We start from the raw sequence: 22195 nt of genomic DNA, 5'->3' as shown, positions 1-22195 counted from the left end.
CCTCATTCTTTTCATATCTTTTTTGAATTCATCCTGTTGCTCCGCTACTTGCTTTAAAATGTCCCCAATATATGCATCAGGTTCCATATCTTGTACTTCATTGCCCCTATCAAACTCACAAACATTATTAGAATGATCATAATAAGGGCTCAGAGAAGGATGAAAAGAATTAGGACAACCATCCCAGTGGCCATCTTGACCACCACACATATTACAAATATTCCACTCAAAGGGTTGAGATTGTGCGCACAACTCATTTCCGGGAACATTCTGACAATCTTTCCACCAGTACAGTCCTCCACAATATGGACAAGGATCATCAAAATAAGAATAACCATCATTCTAATAACTTTCATTCCAAGATTCCATGTTAAAATAAATAAAAAATATTAACTAAACTAAAACAAAAAAAATGAATAAATAAAAACAATTCAATGTCTAATCTAGAAGAATAGTTAATTTCCAAGTCCCTGGTAACGACGCCAAAAACTTGTTGCGACCAAAACACTCACGCAAGTGTACGCGATCGACAAGTAATATAGTAATAAGTAAAGTATCGTTCCCATGAGGACTTGTGATTAACTTATCAACTGATGCAAACTCAAACAATTATCGATTTAAGCTAATTCATTACAAAATACATAAATAACCAACTTAAAACTTTGACTGGTACTTAATCAATAATATTACACGAAGTTACTATACCACTTATACAATTTTCTTTTAACAATTAATAAGAGAGATATTCCGGGGTCATGGGCTTGCTAGAGATCATGCTACACTTTTAGCTTAAATATAATTTATTGATTTATCTAGGTTATTGATTATAGGGTTAATAATACCCATAAGAATCTGTCAATTTCTTATGCGCCTATTCAAGTTAAAGTAATACCTATATTTCTATGGTATTAATATTAACTCAAATGCATTTACAAATCCTATTTCTCAACCAAGCAAGGCAATTAAGTATAGTTCTATCTTAATTGCGAATCTTTCACCCGATGCCCAGGATCCGGATCTTGCTCTATTTGATTCTATATGCAATCAAGAATTTCCTTTTTCAAGTTTAACTCAAGATTCGTAAATAGTATTTTGCTGTTAGCTACGCAGTAAAATAATTAACATCAGAATCAAATAAACAACCCATAATGATAAATTCAAGATCATCAATTTAAGCTTCAAACAACATAATCATCTAACACCCATAACCCCAGAATACTTGGATTTTTAGCTACTCATAATTATACAAATATCAACAATAAAAGTCTTAAACATAATATAAGTAAATACAAGAAGAAAGTTTAGAAAAACTCTTTTAGTTCTTGCTTCAAGATTGTAATCCTCTTCTTTTCTTCACTTCAAGATTGTTGCTTCTCTTCACTTTCTCTCTCTAAAATTGTTTCTTCCTCTCTAAAATCTGATCCATCTAATAATGGAGCTTTTGCTTTATGGTAGTTTAGTGGATTACTCCCAAATTGACCAATTTACCCCTCAATAATTGCTTTTCCGGACAGGACTAGCGCGGGAGCGCATGACCAGCGCACATCCCGCGCATATCGAGTTTCTTTATGTCCAAATCACTGAACTAGCGCGGGAGCGCATGACCCGCGCTAGTGGGGTTTTCTCTTGTTAAGATGTTGCTGCTCAACTTTTCGTCATTTGACTCCATTTTTCACTTGATTACCATCATAAATCCTCATTTGTTTATTGAACTCCTGTGAGATATTAAAGTCATGATTAGAGCCAATTTTTGCATTATTTGAACATTTACAATAGTAAACCATCCTTAAGTTGAGCTAAAACATAGGCTATATTAAACAATTTAGTCTATTATCAAATGTTCAAATTTACATGGATTCTGCCTTGTTTTGAGCAAATTAATTAAGAAAGATATGTATGTTATCATCTATTAGCTAAATAACTAGAATGATTGGTTCATGTTGGATAATGAAAGAAATGGGACGTTTGGGTGTTGCTGGGCATCATAGAAAAAGTGATGGTTTAAATCTGGGTTTTATTGAACGTGTACAGCAAAAGAGTATTGGATTTTGGTTTATACTAAAAGGGAGTTTGGAAAGTAGTGAGGAGAAAATGGGGAATCTTTAATTGTAGGGATAGGCATATGGTTTGGCCGTTGTCTATATTTTTCACGAGCCATTATTGTTGTGTGTACTGCGAGTGCTTTAACTAAAAGGTTTATTATGGTCCATGCTTGATCATAACCCTAGGTAGATTACAATAACCGGTTCATCACTTTAACTTAAATGAATCATCGTGATTGTGGGTACGGTTCCCGTGACATAGATACGATGCCTAATTTCCAAATTCGGGTGTGCATTTATGTGACCCAAATTCAAATCTCAACAACGTTAGATAAAATGTGTCGTGGACCGCAGATGCATTTATGTGACATGGTTCAAGATGTGTTTTAGATAACGTTGAATCTTCCTAAAATTAATTAAAAGCGGTTAATAATTTAAGATTGAACCATAGGCTAAAACATGTATTAAAATTAGATAATAGGCCAATTATAATAGTTTAAGCGACCGTGCTAGAATTACGGAACCCGAAAATGCCTAACACCTTCTCCCGGGTTAACAGAATTCCTTATTCAGAATTTCTGGTTCTCCGACTTCCAAAGAAAAGTCAAAATTTCCTCGATTTAGGACTTAAAATAAACCGGTGACTTGGGACACCATAATAAATATCCCAAGTGGCGACTCTAAAATAAATAAAATAATCCCATTTCGAATAATGTCACTTTAATTGGAAAAACTCCCTTATACACCCTTACGGGGTGTAGGAAAAAGGAGGTGTGACAATCGTTATCTTCGATCTTCTTTTCTCCTAATTCAATCCTTTTGCTGAGGTCCTCGAGCATCTTTATAATAGCGGGGTCTGTTGCTGACCCGTTGTTGCTCGATCTCTCCGGTACCTGCTCGACTCGAGGAGCCGTTTCTAGTGCTACTGTACTGTGCTTGGGGTTTTTTAGTGACTGTGTAGCTGAGCAATAGCCACATGTTGTGCTTGCAACATTTCAAAAATGATTTGGAGACTAACGTCTCTTTCCTGACTGCGCACACTTCTGTTGGTAGGAGAGCTTACATCAACATGCACAGCGTTCCGCGAGCTCACGTTGATGGGTATTTGTGTTGGTGCCTCTCCTGGGTTTTGTGGTGGTACACCAGCATCTGCTAGTGCTACCCCTGGGTTTTGCGGTGGTAAACCGGCATCTGCACCATTTTCTCCCTGAAGCCCAATACCGTTGTTTTCACGTGCATTAGCTGAGTTAGACATTTTTGACCTGAAATCAGAGATTTTTGGAAAAGAAAAAGTGTGAAGAATAACTTGTGTTTTCAGAAAACTAGCACCAAAACAATCATTATTATTCTTAACCCCACGGTGGGCGCCAAACTGTTTACCTGAAAAATGGTAACTACAATTATATGTGATTTTGTGGTTCTAAAAATACGTGATTTACTTTAATACTAGTTGTAGGGCAATAGATGCTAAGTGTGAGTAAAGAAAATAAGAAATGCAAACTAATAGGGTCACAAGGCTGGGCCTCGAGCTGGCTGGAGCAGGTCCTCGAGGTCCAGACGGGACTAATAGCAATGAACGATTGATGAAGAATCAATGATAATGAGGACCTCAAAGATGGCCTCTTGCGGTTAATAATGAGCAATAAATGAAGAACAACAAATAAACAATGAATGAATGATCAATGAAAGAATAAGCAATAAATGTGAAGAACAATTGTGTTAGCAAAGAGCAGAGAATGTTGTATTGCATTCAATATATGTTGTAATCAATGATTGTCCGACAGCCTTTACAAGATGATAAGGGTCCCCTTTATATAGGAGGGGTGAATCCCAACACAATACATAGCTAATAAATGACTAAGAAATGCTACTAATACAGTTGTATAACGGCTCAGTACGGATTTGTATTATTCTTGTAGACTCTGTTAGTCCTCATCGTGTGCCCTCAGGGGTTTCCCGCCTTTCCATAACTGACATTGATTTTTATACTACCTCGAGGTACACCATGGTGAGTCCTCGACATACCCTGCCGAGGTGAACGCTTCGAGGACGGGCCGTGGATCGTGCTTTGATCCCGACGAGGCCGGGCTTGAACTGCCACGGAAGCCTCAAATCGATCTTCCCTGATTTTGACAATATACACCTTCCATGTGAGAATGACTTTATTTGGCACGTGAGTTGTCAGTATAATTATGAGGTGTGATGAGGGCACAAGATACCAAGTATTAAGGTTCAGGTATTGAGACCCGTATGGTATGATTATGAGATGAGGTATCACATGGTGACTTATATTCGAGGGATATTTATTTGAAAAGATTGTATTCGAAAGGTATTTGTTTTAAAAGAAATATTTTTGAAAAATAAGTATTTGAAGGAATTATATTTTGAAATATTCTTATCATTTGAAGGATTTGACTAATTGGTTGAAGTTTGTTGGCTAAGACCTAATGTGAAAATTGTCGTAGTTGTTGCGCTATGACTTGTCTTTACTGTATTTTTGATTTCGGATTTGAGTTGTATTCCCATTCACTTTCTGTGTTCTTATTATGGTGTTCCGCTGTTACTTGCTGTTTTCTTTCCTTTTTGCAAATTTCTGTATTGTTAGCCATATCGCGTAGTCTTTATATAGGTATCATGTTTTGTTGTTTCTATACTTATACTTGTTCAGTTTATTAGACCTATAGGTATCTTGATTGTTCCTCGTCACTACTCCACCGAGGTTAGTCTTGATACTTACTGGGTACCACTGTGGTGTGCTCATACTACACTTCTGCATATTTTTGTGCAGATCCAGGTATTGTTCGTTAGTAGTTGTGCGGGCCATTGCTGTGGAGACTCAAGGTAAACCTGTTGCTGCGTTCACAGGCTTCAGAGTCACCTTCCTATTTTGTATTCACATTGTTGTACTTATTCCCATACAGTTGTGTTTAGAAATTGTAGCGAAACTCTGTAGAGCTTATGACTTGTACCGCCGATTTTGGGAAGATGTAAATTTCATAAAGATTTCTATGTTGAAACTGTTAGACTTTCTTTATTATGGTTGATATTCAGTAAATGTTAGGCTTACCTAGTCCCTAAGACTAGGTGCTATCATGAAACCCAACAGAGAGAAAATTGGGTCGTGACACCAACTTACATGTACTCAGACGAATTAGTTTTTAAAATCAATATATAACCCAAATAATATGCAATCGGTACATAACTAATATGAAAGATTAGGTATTATCCATAGAGCAAATGAAATCTTTAACGAGCAAATAGAAACACTAATATATCAAAGAAAGTATATACTTAAAATGTAAACAAATACTAAGAAAAATGGATTCGAATTGACCTTTATATTGATGAATAAAGCTGAAAATTTGCAACTCAATCGGAATAACAAAGTAACAATCGTTTGACTGAAATGCCGAAATTGCGAACCGAAACCTCGAATGAACACGGGAATGCTCAAATTCGGACTCTCACAGCCTCAAACACCAATAATTCTTCTTAAAGGAAATAATGAGCTAGCTCGTAAGTCCACGAGAATGAATTCACGTGAGAAGGAATTTTCTAGAAGTCTACTAATTTTGGCAGAAATTAGTAGGGTGGTACTGCTGTTTTCTAATCCTCCGCCCTTCTCAATTTCCTTAATCTCATTAACTCTCTGCCTTGTCCGTTGAGGGTGGCCGCAAAAGCTTAAGGCATTATGGGGGGCATTTTTTCTGTTTTCTCCTGTGCGTGTTGAGTGTCTTTTCTTAATTTTTGAGAGGAAAGGATGATGAAGATCTGAAAGGGGAGGGGAAACGGCTGATGGGATTTTTGGAATTGGGGAGTGCTGCTCTCAAGTTGGAGGAATTAGAGTAGAGTTTTCATAATTGAGTATTTTATATGGATGTGAGAAGGGACGATGGCCATTGGATTAGAGAGGAAAGATGACTAAGATTAAATCTTACATTTAAGTTAAGAATGGGCTAATGGGTTGGAAAGAATGGACTTTTGTATTGCTGAGCCACTAAAATCCGAAAATGAGCTCCCAATTTGCCCAAATTCAATTTTTTCTCATTGAATAAAATAAAAATAAAAATCATACCAAAATATACTAATTAATCTTATTTAATAAGAATAAACTATTAAAGTGAACTATATATTAAAACAAAAATATTTTTGGTATTTTTTTAAATGTTATAAATACTATAAAATACTAATAAGCTATATATATATATATATATATATAGCTTATTAGTATTTTATAGTATTTATAACATTTAAAAAAATACCAAAAATATATAAACTTATGTTTTAAAATTAAAACTAAAAGTTGAGTGAAATCCTATTAAAATGAAAATAAGTAAATATTTTTAAAATACTACTTTTAAAAATTGCGCGAGTCAAAAATTACGTGCTTATAGGTCATTGTTTGGTATGCTGGGTAAAATAAATTAAAGGGAAAATGTGAATGAGTAGTCGGATAATAAGTTTGTGCCGCGTAGATAAAAATTGTAACTAATTTTCAAAGAGGAATTTTCAGAAACCACTATAGTTAAGTGGCTATTAACGTGCTATAACTACAATATCCATATTTACTGGCCGTAGCTACAATTTCGTCGCTACCGTACTGTATTCCATGTATTCGCGAGACTGTATTTATAAATACAGTAAGGTAATCCGCCTACAAAATAAGAATTATAATTGTTTAATTCTGTATTCCATATATTCACGCGACTGTATTTATAAATACAATAAGGTAATCCGCCTAAAAATAGGAATTACAGCTATTTAATTCTGTATTTCATGTATTCGTGTGACTGTATTTATAGATACAGTAAGGTAATACGCCAAAAAATAGGGATTACAGGTGTTTAATAACGAAAAACGCAATATCGAATTGTGTATTCAATTTCACTATATTGAATTCAGTTGTATTCAAACAACAAAAAATTAAAAAATATGGTGTATACTGCTCTATTTAATTCAGTAGTATACACTGTATTCAATTCACCAATATTCATTCTTAACTATTATACATTGTAGTCAATTCATCGTATTCAATTCGGAATAAATAAATATAGGCGAAAAATAATATATTTGTACAGAAATATAATATATTTGAATGTATTTGTACAAAATACAATGTATTTGTGTCATTCTATGTGGCTCAACAGCAAAGAAGAGAAGAAAGTTCGTCGGAGATAGCGTCTTCTGGCCAAGCAAAATACTATATACATTGTATTAAAACAAAAAATGGTGACGAAAAAAAATCCGGCCCTCAAATCTTCCATTGCACCTATGACTTTTCCAATGATACATAGTACAATATATCAAATCTTCCATCGCGCCATGGATAGATCTGAAGCGAAGAGGGAACAGGAGAACAGATTTGGCCATAACTACGGATTGAGTTTTTGAAAATCTGAAGTAGAGTCACCGGTAAAAAAGGAATTATCTGGAGCAGAATCGCCGAAAATATGAAAAGATAGCATGATCTACAAGTCAAAGTTACATAAGTCGTTTTATTACAAAGATAACAACAACAACTTTTTGCTAGTTGTTAATGGTAAGTCTAGACTTACATTGCAGTCATGCAAACCTTCGAGCCAACATAATAGCTGCATTTCTTTTTCTCTCCGAAGAGAGACGGAAAAGGGAGAGAGATTTGAGGGAGAAGAGAGAGGGTTGAGAGAAAAATTGAGGAATTAGTTGTATATATTTGTACTTTACTATAAAATATAAAAAATGGCTATAAATAATAATATTTTTAAAGTGTTTTGATTTATAATAAATAAGGTGCATTTTTTAGCTATAGCATGTAAAATTTTCATTTCCAAATGGACATAACAAGGTAACCTTTTTTGGGCCAGATAGGCGTTTAGCGTTTTAAACTATTTTTAAACCTCCTATTAAGGAAATAGATAACACTTGAAGTCAAAAATTATGATTTATACCTTTCCATATTGAAATAAAAATGGATATCTTGACTAAAGAGGTCGGGTCACTAATATCACGATTATAATGACGGCTTATGAGCTCATATTAAAATCTTAATTCAGTAATTGGGATTTGGGATAATAATTTGTAAGAATTGGTTTTTATCCAAGGTTGGCATCTTCATTGGCTTAAAAAAAAAAAGGCAATGGATCCTATTGTTCTTACTTCTTTGTTTGTCATTCGTATTTATCTAATATGTTTTACTGGAAGGTGTGCTTGTACTTGGCTTTGAATGTGACAATCAACAAAAATTAGAAGCTCAACTTGTGTAAAAATAGTGTGGGGTAGCCACTAAATAAGGTGGTATTTATATTTTATCCACTAATTCTAATGCTGAGTAAAAATAGTCATTAGTCTATTAAAATTAATATGAAAAGACCTTTTTACCCTTCTTTCTATTTCTTTTATTCCCAAACTCTTCCTTTATACGCTTCAGAGCCAAAATTTCAGAAGCAAAATTTCGCTCCCTCTATATCAGTCTCGTTCTTTGCATGCGAATCATTGTTCGATTTTATTCGTGCCCAACGATTCTCTGCGTGTATTTTGTTGCATTTAATCTCTTCTCCTTTGTCATCTTCTCTGCATCGAGCCAACGAACTGGTATGTTTTTTATTTTGCTTTTATATATTTTTCTTTTTGTGTAACTGTAATGGCGATCTACGTTGTGTTTGGCATCAAGTATGTGTGAAATTTCAAAAATATTGAATATAACTTGATTCAGTGTGGAATGAGGAGCGAATTTTTGTTTGGAAGTTATTCAGAGTTTTTTTTTGTATTGAAATGTGTTTGTGGTTCAATCAATATATTTGATTATATAAGGATATTTCATAACAATAGTCGTATGAATTCATAACCTAACTATGTTTATGAATTTTTAGTTAACTGTGCTTCTATAAAAGTTAAGGATCAAGTGTCCTTAACTTTTGACCTTGGAAGTCGAAGTTCAGGACCATGTGTCTTTAACTTTTGAACTTGAAACTTGAAGTTCAGGACCAAGTGTCCTTAACTTTTGAACTTGGAACTCAAACTTCAGGACCAAGTATCCTTAACTTTTAAACTTGGAACTCTGAGTTAAGGACCAAGTGTCCTTAACTTTTGAACTTTAAACTTGAAGTTCAGGACCAAGTGTCCTTAACTTTTGAACTTGTAAGTCCTTAACTTTAAGATGCATTTTACTTAGGTCCTCGATTTTAGTCCTAATTTTTATGTTGTTTTTCCTTCTTTGTAGTGTGCTAATGAAAGGAGATCGTGTTTTCGAGTTTGATGTTTGGTGTAATTCGAATAGCTATTGGAAAAGAGATTTACAGTATAAAGAAACAATAAAAAGTTTCTTGTTAAAAAGGCAATAGAGGAAGTTGAGGGATGGTATTTTCGGAAACTTTTTCCGATTATAAAGTGTGAAGTTCTATTTTAAACTTATTCATTGTGTGTTGCTTTCAGAAATTGTAAGCAATGACCCTAATTCAATGACATTCAAGGTTTTTGACCATGAAGTACTGTTTACACGTGATGCGTTTCATATAGTTACTCGTTTAAAATGTTCTTCTTTAGTGGACTTCACAGTTTTGCGTCAAAAAGAGAATAGGCTTTCGAAAGTCTACTTCCCTGGAAAAGATAGAATTAAGTTAGGTGATTTGTTTAATTTTCTTACTAGTCACGCAGATGGTACAACTGCATTATTTGTAGGTAGTGATGATGATGCGGCGAAGTTGGCAACAATTTATTTTGTTGAATGTGTTTTGATGGGGAAGCGGAAGAATCAGAATGTGTCCGAGCAGCTAATGAAAATTGTAGATGACAATGAACTCTTCTCTTCTTTCAACTGGGGCTCTCTTTGTTATGAAACATTAGTAAAATCATTGAAGAGTTGTTTGAAGCCCCATGAGGATGAGAATGAGAAAGAGAAAGAGAAAGATAAAGACAAGGATAGTTATACTAAACTTGGCTTTCCTTTCGCTTTTTGTGTTTGGATTATGGAAGTATTCCCAATTTTCCAGGAAAAACAATTTGTGAACTTTACAGAATGTGGGTATCCTCGGATGTTATGTTATTCAGATATGAAATCTCCACAATATGATTCTCTGTGTAAAAAATACTTCCATAATGAAAATGTAAGTTAATCTGATTACTAGCTATTTCTTTTGTTTATGTGTTTTAGTTCTAAATACTTACGTTTTTTTCTTATATAATAGTTGTATAAGTTGATCGAGGTGACACCATTTATTCCTATTGAAGAAGATGCGGAGCCTGTTAGTGTGCATGAGCCATTGTCTCAAGATCAAATTTTAATGCCTTCCTCCACACAATGTGATGAAGCCTTGCTTAAGGAAATCGTTAAAGTAGGTTTTCTGTCTTTGAATAGCATTAGTTTTTTATTTGATTATTTTTGCTTAAGAGACTTTTTTATTTTATGGTTTTTGATTTAAAGATTATCGGAGAAGTTTAAAAAGGATATGCAAGCAGAAGTTACTAGAATAAATTAAAAAATAGATGTATCAGAAAAAAAGATTCGAAATGACGTCAAGGTAATATCAGTTATTTCAGTGCTTGTAATTCTAAGTTAAGGACACCATGTCCTGAACTTTTGAATTTGAAACTTGAAGTTCAGGACCAAGTGTCCTTAACTTTTGAACTTTGAACTCAAAGTTAAGGACCAAGTGTCTTTAACTTTTGAACATGCAACTTAAAGTTTAGGACCAAGTGTCCTTAACTTTTGAACTTGTAGCTTGAAGTTTGGAAGCCAAGAAAATGCTACTGAAGATAATGATTTAAATGGCATGATCTTGACAGTTACAAAAGGTTAGACAGAGTTTTTTTTTAATTTTATACATGTTTGTTTTAATCAAAGATTAGTAACAAGTACTAATTGTGTTAGCTCTTGTAAATATTTTGCAAAATCTTGTGAACTTGCAATCGAAGATCATGGAGAACAGTTGCAAGATAAAGAAAATGCACAGTTGCAAGATGAAGAAAATGCAACCAATATGTCAGGTCAGTTGTCTGTTGAAGAAGTACAAGAAGGCAGGGTAGACAACACATGTATTGATTGTGTCCTAAATATTATATCCATAATTAAAATTGCCAGTACATTTCAAAAATTATGTCCTTAGTTTTTGTCTTTTCATTTGATAATTCGTTCTAGAATTGACGAATTGCAGCAAACTAATGTATACAGTGGTGTCTGTAGAGCAAAACAAAAATGAAGCCTCTAACCATTATACTAGGAAAAGGAAGAGAGATAGTATTGGTTTTGATGGTCCATCATTTTCTATTCTTACTCCTACTCCTCCAACTACACAAATGAGCAATAATGAGTGTTTGTCTGTAGAGGTTGAAGGAAATGTTGAAGAAGATCTTGGTCAAGGGAAAAGGAATAAGAAGCTTAGTTGGCAATTGAAATCTCCTTTTGAACAGGAAAGAAAAACAGGAACATCGATGGCGCACAATGAAAATACTCCCAAGAATACGGACTGGATAAAATCAAAATATACTCGTACATGTATTTTTCATTATGCCATAGATGATGCAAACTTATTGAAGACATTCATTAGGTAGTTGGGCAAGGAGAAAAATAAAGGTCGCAAAAAAGCGTAAGCTCCTAAATGTATTTCATTATTTGTTAATTGCTTAAATTCATGTCCTGAACTTGTAATTTTAAATTCCTAAAGTTAAATGTCCTTAACTTTTGAGATTGCAAGTCTAAGTTCAGGACCAAGCGTCCTTAACTTTTGAACTTGTAAATGTAAGTTCAGGACCAAGTGTCCTTAACTTTTGAACTTGTAAATGTAAGTTCAGGACCAAGTGTTCTTAACTTTTGAACTTGGAACTCAATGTTAAGGACCAAGTGTCCTTTAACTTTTGAACTTGGAATTCAAAGTTCAGAACCTTTTGCCCTTAACTTTTGAACTTGGAACTCGAAGTTCAGGACCAAGTGTCCTTAACTTTTGAACTTGTCAAACTGATGTGTCCTTAAGTTTTGAACTTGAAACTTGAAGTTCAGGACCTATTGTCCTTAACTTTTGATCTTGGAACTCAAAGTTCAGGACCTATTGTCCTTAACTTTTGAACTTCTTAGCCTAAGTTTAGGACTAGAGTCCTTAATTAGAAAATGAGGACTAACTTCTAACTTTAATATTTTAAAAAATTTTCAGGGGAAAAACTGACATATATGCTGACAATAATGATGTGAGAAAGAATCCATATAAATTGAACCATCAAAAATCAGTAGCAAAATGTTCTTCCTTGAGCTTTCAAATAGTAGATTTGTACTTGATGATAAAGTTTGATAATTCGCAAGACATTTATTTTCTTTATTCTTAATTTATTATTTTTTAATTATTTATGACTGATGGATTTGTTTGTTTTTTTTGTTTTTAATGAAGCATATTGACATTGCCCTGTATTATTTGAGAAAGAAGGAATGCTACCACCCTCGCGCCCATCCTTTTTGTTGCACAACTACAGATATACTTTTTGATAACTATATGGTGCTTGTATATAAAGATTTCAATGAAGATGCTACAGATGAGTTTTGGTATGGTGATAATCAATTGTTTCTGACACCAGATGTGTGGGGTGACAGTCGTAGAATTGCTTGGACTGAGGTTGACAAAATCTTTTTTCCATGTCGGCTTCCTTCAGAAGATGATGATGCTGTGACATATTTTCTTTTGGGGGTATTGGACTTGAATGAGAAAAAGATTGATGTGTACGATTCCATATATAGTGAGCCACATGAGGCAGGAATGAAGCACATTGAAATGCATGCATGCATGATCCCCCACTTGCTAAAGTTCTCACAGTTTGAGAAAAATCACAAGTCTTTTGGAAATGCATTAAACAAATTTGATATTTAGTGGCAAAGATCACCACACCAAACTGGATCGTACATGTTGTCATTTTCTATATAATTTATATGTACTTTAGATTTATTTTATTAAAGATATTGTTTAATTGACTTCATATCTTACATTTTTCTTAGGACTGATTGTGGTGTATTCCTAATCAAGTATGTGGAGTTGTTGATGATGGGAAATGATGTAGAGAAATTCCAACCTGTAGACATAACAAACTTTAGAAAAGAACTTGCAGCAAATCTTTGGGAACATGGAGAGTGGAAAAGAAATTCTGGTTATGATACACCACCAGAAAATGTTGGCGACGACTATGATAGTGAAAATGAAACTTGCTGCCCAAAGGAGATGTAGTTTAGTTGTAAAGAAAGTTAGTTGTTGTTGATGTTTTGTATAAAATTGTTGTAAACAAGGCACTTTTATTTTGTTTGCATAACATAATTTTTGTCACAACTATGCCAAATTACAGTTTCAGAAGTAATATGAAGGCATCAAGTTATTAATTTCTTTGTTCTGTCAAGTATTGATTTGTGCATTTGCAATCCCTAAATTAAGTGTATTGAGCTTGCAAGTATTAGTTAAGGACCAAGTGTCCTTACATTTTGAACTTGGAAATCGAAATTCAGGACCGGATATCCTTAATTTTTGAACTTGAACTTGAAGTTCAGGACCAGATGTCCTTAACTTTTGAACTTGAAACTTGAAGTTCAGGACCAAGTGTCCTTAACTTTTGAACTTGGAACTTGAAGTTCAGGACCAAGTGTCCTTAACTTTTGAACTTGGAATTCAAAGTTAAGGACAAAGTGTCCTTAACTTTTGAACTTGGAACTTGAAGTTTAGGACCAAGTGTCCTTAACTTTTGAACTTGGAATTCAAAGTTTAGGACCAAGTGTCCTTAACTTTTGAACTTGGAACTCTAAGTTAAGGACCAAGTATCCTTAACTTTTGAACTTGGAACTCTAAGTTCAGGTCCAAGTGTCCTTAACTTTTGAACTTAGAACTCTAAGTTAAGGATCAAGTGTCCTTAACTTTTGAACTTGGAACTCTAAGTTAAGGACTTCCTATCCTTAACTTTTGAACTTGGAACTCAAAAGAAACAAAAAGCATGTAAGCGCAAAGAAACTTTGAATATTCAGGACATCTGCTCAAATAAAAATAATCTAAATGAATCCAATTTATAGTAAAAACGTAAAAGAGTAGATAAACATAAGTGTATATATCTACTATTCTCTATGCTTCCTTGAAAATGGATGGACTGCCGGAGAACATATACAAGCTGTTCTATTATGACCAATTCTTCTGTAACGACCACATTTGAATGTTATTTTTGATTACTCGGTAGCTGGAATATGCCTTTTCTTCTGCCTTCTACCTGGTGGCACTTTGTAATCTGGATGTTTAATAATTTGTGACTTAACACTCTCCGGTACAATCCAAAAATCAGTTTGTCCTACAGGATGTATTTGTCTTTCATATGTTTTCAGCCAAGATTCCTTTAAGTACCAGTGCGAGCAAAAGTTGGACTTCTTGATGTTTCTCTTCTCGATAGCTGCAATTGCATGTATGCATGGTAATTCATCAAATTGAAACTGAAAACAATCACATGTTCTTTTGTTTAAGTCCACCAAGAAAGTAATTCCTTCTTCCTCAACTCTAGAATGCCATGAGTCAACAGGGAAGACCTTCAATGTTAAAAAATTATAAGTTAGTACATTATGTTAAATTATCATTAAAATAATAAACTAAACAAAGAACATAATACTTACATTCAAAGTAAGTGCTAAATCTATCTTTTTCTTTAATTCCTCTTCTACCCAGCAAGAAACGTTATAAAAATTTCCTTCTGCTTCATTTCTTCTTTCATAAAACCAACGTTGTAGCTTCACTTGGATGAAAGTCATCATTCTTAATATAGGAAGCTCCCTTGCTTCTAATAGCACAGAATTCATTGACTCAACTATGTTTGTTGTGAGCATGTCATATCTTTGTCGTGGACTACAAGAACGTGCCCACATTTTCGGTGGTTCTTCCATCAAGTAGTCATAAGTCTTCTTATCTACTTTTGCTATATCTGACATGTATAGATCAAATCCTTTGCGCATGTATACTCTTGCAGCACTTTGAAAAAGTTTTATGACCTCACTTTTCACTTTCTTTCGCTTTAGGTTCTGCTCCAAATGATAGATACAAATTTGTTAATTTCTATGCGTCCACCAGACTGTATAGAGAACCGGGTTCTCTATCTATTTCCTCTGAAAATACTGATGAACCAAACTGTATAGCGATTTGGTCCTATATTAGTTTGGTATAGTGATAAGTTTGTGTGAATCCACCAAATAGTAGAGTACCTGGTCCTTTATCGGGTTATGTTGTGAATGCTAGTAAAGCTAAGTGTAAATAAGGCAGAGAATTTTTTTTACTTGGAAAAATCCCACACAAGGGGATCAAAAAACCACGACCTACACCTGTAGACTTTTAACTTCACTAACTTGTAATCTTCCTATTACAAGCCCTTTACAATAACCCTATTGCAAAGACTTCAACTAACTTGTGATGCTCTCATCACAAGCCACTCTATAACTAACCTAGTTACAAAGAATTTGACTAACTTGTGGTATTTCCACCACAAGCCACTTTGTCACACTACGGTTACAAAGTCTTTGTCTAACTTGTGATGTTTCCACCACAAGCCACTTTGTCACACTACGGTTACAAAGGCTTTTGCTCATGACTAATCATAGCCACAATATACACTCAGGGAGTTTACGGATTTAAAAAGGTTTCCAAATCAATGCTTCTAAGAAAGCCTGATAGGAGTTATAATGAAGAACACATAACAAAGACTCAACAACCCTAAGGACTTAAGATATCATCAATCTTGGATCAGGTCCTTGAGGTTGCAGCAGCTTTGTTCTTGAGAGAGGTTCTTGAGCACTTGAGAGAATATTTCTTTTTTGTATCTGCAAGTGTTGAATCTGAATCTTATGCCTTGCATATGATTTATACTACACAAGACATCCTTAGTGATGTCCAATCTCAATGGGAAGTGACTGTTGCACTGTCTGATGCACTGTTGCAGGCAGTCACTTTCTACAATTGCTTTCCAGCTGTAGTTGACTTGTACTTTTGTCAGAGAACTCTAAGGGACCAGGTCCTTGTTGTGTTCCTCTTTGTACAGTTGCGGACAGTCACTCAGTTGCGTTCTAGCTATATAGTTGACTTGTACTTCTGTTAGAGAACCCTAAGGGACCAGGTCCCTATTGTGTTCCTCTTTGTATAGTTGCGGACAATCATTTTCTGCAGTTGTGTTCCAGCTGTATAGTTGACTTGTACTTCTGTCAGGGGAGCACCAAGGGATTAGGTTCCTGATCTGGTACTTGTGCACACTGCCCAGATTGTCTTGAGTTGAGTAACTTGAATCATTGTACTTTAGTTGATCAGAGAATGAGTGGGCACTGGAAATATTGCAGTGCGGCAGAATCTTCATTTCCAGCTGTGTCCAATTGACTTTGTACTGCCGTGAGGAACCCACAAGAGTATCAGGTCTTTGTTTGGGTTCCTACCTCCTGAAGCAGTAGCAAGTTCACATTTGGCTGGAATCCGTTAGATGCAGCGTAATCCAAGTGAGTCAGGTTCCCTATCTGGTTTTTGACATTAAGTTTGTTAGATCATCAAAACACAAGGCAAAGATATTGAAAACCTATCAATTTTCCCCTTTTTGATGATGACAAACTTAGCATTGAAAACGAGGAGTTAGAGTTCAGAGAACCAGATTGAATAACTGGAGACCATAGGTTCTCCCTGACTTTATGCCCTTACTTACACATGTTTCCCCATATGTTCCCCCTGACTTTTTACTATCGTTCTTGGTCTTTTATCGGGTTCTATACAGAAATTTTGTTAGATCATCAAAACATAGATTAAAAGACCTTAAGCCCATCAATTTCTCCCTTTTTGATGATGACAAACTTTTAACATTGATGACTATTTGACTTAACCAGATAAGGTACCAACAACTACATATGTTCCCCCTGACTCTATTCTTCCTCCTGACATATGTCTGCATTATGTTCCCTCTAACTCTATTCTTCCGCCTGGCATATGTTCCCCCTGATCTATTCTTCATCCTGACATATGTCTGCATTATGTTCCCCCTCACTCTATTCTTCCTTCTGACATATGTTCCCATTGACTCTATTCTTACCCCTTTTGGCATCAACAAAAAGACACAGTCAGACAAAAAGGCATAAAGAAGTAAAACAAAGCTAACTCATGCCACATATGTGCACACAATCATGAAAGAAAAAAGAAGCAAAAGGGAAAACAAGCATTATACAAGAAAAAGAAGAGTTGTTTTATTGATAAGAAATTTGACTGTTTCAACATGAGCAGCATGGTGAAATCCAACATGCCATCACAAAAAGACAAACAAAAATAAAAACAACAACCACAAAATCATCAGAGCAAAAGATAATTGGCCACTAAGAGGATCCTAGGGGGCACTGGAAGAGGGAGGCTTGGAAGAGGAGGAAGCAATGGTTTTGAGAGCTAGGTCCATGCGGGTAGTTGCAGACAACTTTTAGTCAAGCAGTTTCTCCACTAGTTGATTAAGTCTAGAACTTGTCTCATACCTGCCATCTCCTAGCTTGTCGGGCAAGCGTGCGACCCCACAAGACTTTTTCTGAGTTAACTCTCCTGCCCAAGGCCACTGTCACTTAGAATGGTCTTCATTGAACCAGGTCCTTCCACAGTTTCCCACTTTTGTTTTCTAGATATTTTAATAAACTTCCCATTCCTGCTTGTAACAGCCACAATGTTACCCTCAAATAAATCTTTCTCAGTCACACCCTTTTGTAGATATTTTCACTAAGGACCTAGGTTCCTCCACATCATCTTTATCAACCTCAACCACTGGACTGTGTTTATTAGCCACAGCTTCCCCCTATTTCATCAACCTCTTCTTTATTTTTTCCCCCTAAGATTCAGGAACAGAGGAGAAGTAGGGTTTGCAACACATGGAAGTGAGACTAGGGATGAGGTGACTGGAGAAGAGTAGAGGTGATTGGAGATGAGGAGGAAATCTATATGTGTACAGTAGTATCAGGGATAGTGAAGAAGTGGGTTTCTGGTGATGGTGTTAAGGGGGGAGGAGATGTGGGAGTGATGTTGATGGCAAGAGAAAAAGACGATTATTCGTTGGCCGTGGTGAGTGAAGTGGTAGAGAGTTCTGAAGAAAAAATTAAAAAGATGCAAAGGGAGACAATGGTTTAGAACTGCTGGTCTAAAAAGTCGGATGATGTGGCAGTTGAATTAATTTTGCTATCCTTTTTTTGAACAAGCATGCGAAAAACACATTACTACTAACCTGTGGTGCAGGAACCAGGTTCCTGACCTGTTTTTGTAAAAGGGTTTTTGCAGCTCTCCTCCGAAGTTCAATACTGTACCTTTAGCTTCTATAATCATCATGCGTATTTACCTACAACGGTATAGATGTGAGTTAGGCCTAGTCAGAAAATACTTTAGCCAATTTTACCTTAGTGTGACTATCATAGTCATGTCAGCAGAACCAGGTTCTCAATTAGGTTCAAGTAATCCCAATGCCATCTTGTTTCTCAAAGTGTTCCCTGCTCAGAGCTTTGGTGAAGATATCTGCACTTTGATCTTCCATGCAACAAAATCTTATACAAATAAGACCCCTTTTCCACATAGTCCCTGAGAAAATGGTGTCTGCCATCAATGTGCTTGGGTTTCTTGTGTTGAACCGGTTTCTTTGCCATATTGATAGCACTGGTGCTGACACATAGAAGTAGTACACAATCAATGTATACACCAAAATCTTCCAACTGTTGCTTGATCCACAGTGAATGAGCACATCACGAGGCAACTACATCATATTCTTCTTCAGCTAAAGTATAGTACAGAACCAGGTTTTGTGTGCCTTTAAAATATCTCAAAATTCTCTTAGCAGCCTTCAGATGAGAGTTTTCAGGATCTGATTGGAACCTTGCATGTAATCCCACACTGAATACAATGTCTGGCCTGCTGGCAATAAGGTAGAGTAGAGATCCAATGATTCTCGTGTTGCCATATCAATCCTTTTCAAGAGTTTTTTGATGAATTTTTGACTGATACACGTTCCTTTTATGGACTGCTTCACTTGAAGACCCAGGAAGACATTCAGTTCCCCCATCGTATTCATTTCAAACTCACTTCCCATGAGTTTAGCAAATTCTTCACATAATGAGTTAGTTATAGCTCCAAATATGATGTCATCCACATAAAACTGATCAATGAGCAGGTTCCTTCCCTGTTTCTTCAAAGACAATGTATTATCAATCTTTCCTCTTGTGAATCCATTTTCCAAGAGAAACTTAGATAGTCTCTCGTACCAGGTTCTAGGGGCCTACTTCAATACGTACAATGCCTTATCCAATTTGAATACATGTTTAGGATGTACATGATGTTCAAAAACCTGGAGGTAGCTTGATATAGACTTCTTCCTTGAGAAAATCATTCAAGAAGGTACTCTTCACATCCATTTGGAATAAGGTGAATTCCATATGTGAAGCAAAGGCAATGTGGATCCTAATAGCTTCCATGCGAGCTACTGGGCCAAAAGTCTCATCATAATCGATCCTTTCCTCCTGATTAAATCCTTGGAGAGCAAGCCTTGTTTTGTTCCTTGTAGCATTTCCATGTTCATCCAGCTCATTCCTGAATACCCACCTGGTCCCTATGATGGTTATGTCTGAGGGTCTAGGTACCAGGTGCCATACCTTGTTTCTTTCAAATTGATGCAGTTCCTCTTGCATTTCAGTAATCCAGTCTGCATCCTACAAGGATTCCTTGATATTTTTGGGTTCTATTTGGGATAGAAATGCTGAGAAGGCTAGGGAATTTCTGGTTTTTGATCTTGTCTGACCTCTAGAATCAAGAGGGTGATTATATTATCAAGTGAATGGGAGATTTTGTGTTTCCAATTTGGGACTGAAGTTTGATTGGTAGAGAAACTGGATAAGTTAAATGGATTTCCATGCACTTCTTGTTTAGTTACTTGGGGAGTGCCTTGCACTGCATCTCCAATTCTTTCTTCTGGTCAAGGGTAGTAATAGAAGTACCAGGTTCCTCTTGAGAAGTAGAAGAGGATGTTGCATTGTCTCTCACCTATCTCCTTCATCTTACTCATCAAATCAGCCTTCCCATTTGAAGCTCCAGATATTTCCCAGGGACCAAAAGTGGTTCATTATCTCAATCATCACTGTTTCCTCCCTTTTTAGAGGAGGACGTCTTGTTGAATAGCACATAAACATTTTCTTCCACATAGTGTGCCATTTAGTTGTAGACTTTGTGGGCTTTGCTTTGAGAGGAGTATCCCAGAAGGATTCCTTCATCGCTTTTTGCATCAAACTTCCCAAGCTAGTCCTTCCCATTGTTGAGAACATAGAATTTTCATCCAAGGGTTCTCGGATGAGTTATCTTTGGTTTTATTCCATTGATCTGCTCATAGGGGGTTTTGTTTAGGAGAGGTATGATCATGCACCTCTTTTCACTGTTGCTCAGTATTCCCATAGGAATTGCATGCTCCGTGTTTATTAAACTTTGGATTTGACAGACCATGAACCAGGTCCTTCTTCATTAATATATCCAGAAGTGAGAAACTTGTATCCCCCTAATCCTTTATGCCATGTCTTCGAATCATTATCAACTGCATTCAAGCAGCTCATATCACTAACTTAGACACGAACTTCTACCTTGTTTTCTTCCCCATACCTAGAATATACCCCTTCTTTCCATTTTCCAAAGGGTACATCCCTTCCTTGCAGGGCTTTCAGTGAGAGAAAATCCATAGTATTTCCAATCATGTGCTTTGAGCATCTACTGTCCATGATCCATTGCAGTCCGCTTCCTCCCACTATTCCCTGCGCATCTAAATTATGGGTTAGATTTAGGAACCCAAACTAGTTTTGGTCCCTTGTTATGATAAAAGGGATGGATAAGGGTTTTTCTAGTCCATGCAGGCAATATTGGTTTCTTGCGAGCGGTACCTGGTCCCCTGTTAGTAGTCACTTTATCATCAAACACTTTGTTTTTCTGAACAGATTGAGCCCTGGCCTGACAATTTTCTTTTAAGTTCCCATTGTTCCCACAGTGGGTACACAACCAGTTATTAGGAACTGTGATGTACTTGCTGTGAGGGTTGTAAGGAGTTTTCTCCTTTTGGAACCCAATTCCCTGCATGTTTCCACTATTGTTGAAGTACATGGAAGTGACACCATCTGAGGACCAGGTCCACTTGAGAGATTTCTCAAGATCCCTTTTTACTCTCTTCAATTCAGCTTGAAGCTGCCTATTTTTCTCGAGTTCACCACATATCCTAGTTCTAGTAGCTTTCAACTCCTTTTCAAGCCTAATGTGTTCGTCATGGCTATCTCCTTTCCTTTTCTAGATTTTTCAGGTTTTAACTTAGTTCAAGGTTTCACTATTGTTTCCCTTAGGTCTGTAATTTCTGCCAAATGATCATTCTTTTCTTTTCTGAAAATTTCAATGGTTTTCTTATGGTCAGTAACTACAACCACTAAGTCGTCTCTAGTTTGTTCAGATTCTGCTAACTCTAAGGTCAAAGAATCCCTATCCTCCACAAAACTATGAAAGGTATTGATTAATACATTAGCTAAAGATATGAGTTTTTTTGAAGAATAGGATTTCAGATTTCTCTGAACATCCCTGAAATTTACCTCTTTGTTGTCATCGTCTTCATCATCATCTGGTTGTGCCATCAATGCAAAGGTTGAGTCATATTCATTTTCCTCACCTTCACTTTCCATCATGAAGCTATCACCAGCATCAGTTTCATCTTCAAACTCATCAAATGCAAGAGCATGTTTCACCACGTTGCAAGCATGTCTCTTTTTCTTGAAGTCCTTGAAAGGCATCAGGTTCCTCTTAGCTATTTTTTCAGACTTATTCTTAGAGAACTCTTGCTTCAAGAGAGGACAGTCTTTGATGAAGTGTCCAGGCTTTCCACACTTAGGACAAAGATCATAGTATTTTGGTTTGCTGGAGCTGCCCCTTTTTAGCATTTCTCCATTTCTTCTGACCATCTTCTGAAATCTTTTGGTTAGGTAAGCCATGTCACTGTCTTCCTCACTTGAGTCATTGTTATCAGCTTTAAGTACCAGGTACTTTTCCTTTGTTTAGCCACCTTTCTTGTAGAGTTTCTCTAACTTCTGATATTGGTCATGCTGTTAATGGAAATGATTATTTGACAGTTACATGTCATTGGATAGATGATACTACTTGTATGCAAAAACGTATTATCGCTTTTAAATA

The sequence above is a fragment of the Nicotiana tabacum genome, chromosome 6, assembly GCF_000715075.1.
Source record: "Nicotiana tabacum cultivar K326 chromosome 6, ASM71507v2, whole genome shotgun sequence".
In the NCBI taxonomy this organism is placed as follows: Eukaryota; Viridiplantae; Streptophyta; class Magnoliopsida; order Solanales; family Solanaceae; genus Nicotiana; species Nicotiana tabacum.
The sequence above is the reverse complement of the archived record's forward strand: the minus strand, read 5'-3'. Positions refer to the sequence as shown.